This window comes from Leptonychotes weddellii, chromosome 4 (assembly GCF_054177405.1).
Source record: "Leptonychotes weddellii isolate Sample4059 chromosome 4, ASM5417740v2, whole genome shotgun sequence".
NCBI lineage: Eukaryota > Metazoa > Chordata > Mammalia > Carnivora > Phocidae > Leptonychotes > Leptonychotes weddellii.
Genome location: NC_138372.1, coordinates 30900662 through 30905279, shown reverse-complemented (window position 1 = coordinate 30905279; position 4618 = coordinate 30900662). Strand labels below are relative to the sequence as shown.

General features: G+C 44.6%; 1 pseudogene; it reads right to left on the bottom strand.

Annotated features, from left to right (window-relative positions):
- Positions 1 to 2780: 2780 nt before the first annotated feature.
- On the bottom strand, positions 2781 to 4257 carry LOC102749919 (olfactory receptor 2G3-like; annotated as a pseudogene).
- Between the last annotated feature and the right edge of the window lie 361 nt (positions 4258 to 4618).

Sequence of the window (4618 nt, the reverse complement as noted above, 5' to 3'; positions counted from 1 at the left end):
CAAAGAATAAATGAAGAAGAAAGATACATTTAAAGAATTAAAAGGGGATACAGAGCTACATATACAGCAAACTTAAAAAAAAAAACCAACTTCATGCCAGTAAACTTGAAAACCTAGATAAAATGGGCAAGTTCCAAGGAAAATGTAAATTGCCAATATTGACCGAAGCAGAAGTAGGAAATGGAAATAGGAAATCACCAGACACTCTTTGGGGGAGGGGTTAGTTTGCATGTCACAACTGCAGACACAGTCAGACCTCTGGACAGAGAGATGTGGGATACTCTCCATGGAACTCGCTGAGGTGGGTCCGTGGGGAAGCTTGTTCCAGAAATGGAAGAGGTTTGCCCTGTGTGGAAAAAAACGAGTTGTCTGTAACAATGCTAGAGACTCTATCAAGGCACACTGTGTGTCCGTGTTCACTGGGATGTCCTGGGCGTCCACGATTCCATCCCTGCTGTGTGGATGGGGTCCTTGAAAGCCACTACTTGCCAGATGTCTGGATATATCGTGCTTGGGGGTGAGATTAAATTGGAGCGAGAGGGGAGCAAGAGGACGAATTGAAAACAGACAAGTAAGCTGCCCTGGTTAGTTTATTAATTCGTTAATTTGAAAAGGTGGGGAGTGTGTGTGTGTGTATGTGTGTGTGTGTGTGTAAGAAGTATGACTCAGTGGCCCTCTCTCCTACTCTAAGCTTTAATGTCTGACTTCAAGGGCAAAAAGGTATTTACGACCGTTAACGTTGTAATCACAACATGCTGTTCACCAGCTGTTTCTTGCCTTTATGCATGCAGTATCATGCTGTGAGCATTCACATCATTAAATATTCTTTTTTTTTAAAAGATTTTATTTATTTATTCATGAGAGACAGAGAGAGAGAGAGAGAGAGGCAGAGGGAGAAGCAGGCTCCCAAGGAGCAGAGAGCCCGATGCGGGACTCGATCCCAGGACCCTGAGATCATGACCTGAGCCGAAGGCAGACGCTTAACCATCTGAGCCACCCAGGCGCCCCACATCATTAAATATTCTTATAAAATACACTTTCAATGGCTACTTAGTACACCATTATGTGGCCATACCATAATATGTTTTAATCACTCGTGCACAATTACAGAATGTTTTCAGTTGATTCCAACTTTTTCCTATTTAGGAACAGAATAAATGTTTGTGTTACTTTTCCTGCCCTTTTGATGTCTATTTCTTAAAATGTCCTGAAAGTAGAAGTATTGGGTAGGAAGTTATGAACATATTTAGGGTTCTTGATACATAAAGCCAAATCACCTTGCAAAAAGATGGATTCCTACTCCCACGAGCAATGTATGAAAGGACATGTTTCATTGTGTTCTAGCCACCTCTGACTCTATTGTTTAAAAACTCTTGGGGCGCCTGGGTGGCTCAGTCATTAAGCGTCTGCCTTCGGCTCAGGTCATGATCCCAGGGTCCTGGGATTGAGCCCCGCATCGGGCTCCCTGCTCAGCAGGAAGCCTGCTTCTCCCTCTCCCACTCCCCCGCTTGTGTTCCCTCTCTCGCTATCTCTCTCTCTCTGTCAAATAAATAAATAAAATCTTAAAAAAAAAAAACAAACCTCTTTGCCAGTTTCAAAGGCGAAAAAGTGATCTCATTGATATTTTCATTTGCATTTCTTTAGTGTCCACTGTGGTAGGATTTTCCCATATGTTTATTGATGATTTGAACGTCTTTTTTTATGAACTGTTCAGATCTGTTGCCAGTTTTCTGGGGTGTTTGTATTTTTCTTACCAGTTTGTAAGAGCTCTTTCTATGTTATTATCCACATGTCTGTAAGCATATTGCATTGAAATGCCCTCTTTTGTTATCTGCCTTTTAATTTTGCTTCATTGTTGATGCAACACTCTGGCTCCTGCGTGGAGGCATAAGGCAATATCTTTGAGGACATTGAAACCCACTCCCTTGGCACAGACCCTGGTTTCCTGTGGGGGGCAAAGACATCCATGTTGAATTTTTCTGGCCAACACAGTTGATTTTTTTTTTTTTTTGCAAGGAGTTTCATAGCTATTGTATATCAGCAAGCAGCTGGGAAAGAACAACCCAAAGGTGTTGGCTGTTAGTCTGTGGAACATGTCCCTAGAACCCTGTGGCGATTGCTTTGTTGGATGCTGGAATTCCTGCAGCAGCAAATAGGCAAAGCCTGTAAATATGGGTGATCCCAGGAACATGACCCTGAAGATGGGTGAAACTTGGGAAAAAGCAGTCTACGGTTGTAAAGATTCTATGAGGAGTAAGCAGTTTCAGGGACGGTCTCTCCAAGCAAAAGGGAGCAGAGCAAAAACTACCCATGGAGATTTTAATCTCTCTCTGGACTGCCTAAATTTTGCATCCATCTGGGGGAACCATTATGCTGACGTTCCCCTAATTTTGTTCATCCTCAGGTGGACAGAGTCTCTCTTCCTTGACATCACCCAAGGCAGTTTGTAGGTTTCCAAAATGGACTTTATTAGCAGCAAAGGGAAAAGGAAATTCAAAAAGTATGAAGATACAAAAGCACAGAAGCAAATAGCTACAAAGTGGTACTGTAAGATAATTTTGGGTACACAATTTGTGGATGGGGAAAGAAGGGTTCACTTCCTCATTCTAGAGTCTCTCCCCCTAAGACTCTCCACTTCTCGGTTTTTGAGATTTTATCCCTACTTCCACTCCCTTTTTTTTTTTTTCTTTACTCTCTAGGGTTCCAGTCACTTCCATAGCCCAGAAGAGGATCATGGCTAATTCAAGGCTGACAATTCATCCTGAGAAATAAATTTTAAAGATTAAAACTAGTATCTGTTGAAAGCTATTGCCACTTGTACTAAACACGTTTCATATAATATCTCATTTGATCGTCACAACTTCCCTGTGAGGAAGAGATATAAACCTTAGAGTAAGTTAAATGACTTGCAAAATGTCACATACCTATTAATTGTTCAAATCAAGTCTCTCATCCTGCTCTGTCTGGCACTGAGGTCCCTGCTCTTGACCAGTGTACTCTACCTTCACAATCCCCTCTGTCCCAAACCACATCACTAGAGATACTGCTGTTGTCTGAGTGCCCAGTTCCCTCCCACTGGGCCAGGGTGATGGCGTGACTTTATGGAGAGCAGCCTCCCAGGTCTCGTGGAAGAGTCTTTGGCGGGGTTGTGGGTGTGAGTCCTGCGTTGTTGGGCTCCCCTGGTCCTCCGCTTTAAAGCCTCACTCTGGGGTCCTGCTCCATCCCAACAGTTTGAGGAAAGCTTTTTTCACGTCCTTGTTCCTCAGACTGTAGATGACAGGCTTGAGGAAGGCTGTGGCAATGTTATAAAAAAGGGTCATTTTCTTGCCATTGCTCGGCAAGGAGTCAGAGCCAGGGTTCATGTACATGAAGATGCACGGAATGGCGAACATGGTGACCACAGTGATGTGGGAGGCACAGGTGGAGAAGGCCTTGATCCATCACTGGGCTGAGCGGATCTTCATGATGGTGGCAAAGATGTTGGCATAAACGATGATAACCAGGGCCAGGGGGACCATGATGACATTGAAGCCCGTGATGAAGTCTACCAAGTCATTGAGGGATGTGTCTGCACAGGCCGGCTTCAGGACGGCAGGGACCTCACAGAAGTAGTGGTCAATTTCATTAGGGCCACAGGAGGGCAGGCGCACAGCAAAGAAGGTGTAGCATGGGCCACCCACCACTCCGTACGCTACACAGATGCCCACCATGAGGAGGCACATCCAGCGGCTCATGATGACCTTGTACCAGAGAGGGTGTCAGATGGCCATGTACCTGTCCACAGACATGATGGAGAAGAGCCAGGACTCAGTGACCCCAAAGAAGAGGAAGATGTACATCTGGGCCACACACCTAGCAAAAGAGATGGCCCTCTTCTTGCTGAGGATATGCATGAGCATCTGGGGCACAGTGGTGGTCATGTAGCACATGTCCAGCATGGAGAGGACACTGATGAGAAAGTACATGGGTGTGTGCAGGCGGGAGTCCTGGTGGGTAAGAGTGATAAGGAGGCTGTTGCTCACAAGGATGAGCAGGTAAAAGATGAGAAAGAAGGTGAAGAGCAGAGGGTTGGTCCTGGGGTTAGGGGCAAAGCCCAATAGAATGAATTCTGTCACAGTGGACTGCTTGAGTTCCTTCATTATGATCTGCCTGTTTGAAGAGTTTTGAGGATATGTAATTGATTGGGTGTCTACGCTCAGGGGTGTGTAAGGAATTTGCACACTCGTTTCATGTTTGGTTCTTTTTTTTTTTTTTAATGTTATGTTAGTCACCATACAATACATCATTTGTTTTTGACGTAGTGATCCACGATTCATTGTTTTCGTATAACACCCAGTGCTCCACGCCGTATGTACCCTCCTTAATACCCATCACCCGGCTAACCCATCCCCTCAACCCCCTTGCCTCAAAAACCCTCAGTTTGTTTCTCAGAGTCCATAGTCTCTCATGGTTCGTCTCCCCCTCCGATTTCCCCCCCTTCATTTTTCCCTTCCTTCTCTTAATGTCCTCCATGCTATTCTTTATGTTCCACAAATAAGTGAAATCATATGATAATTGACTTTCTCTGCTTGACTTATTTCACTTAGGGTAATCTCCTCCAGTCCCATCCATGTTAATG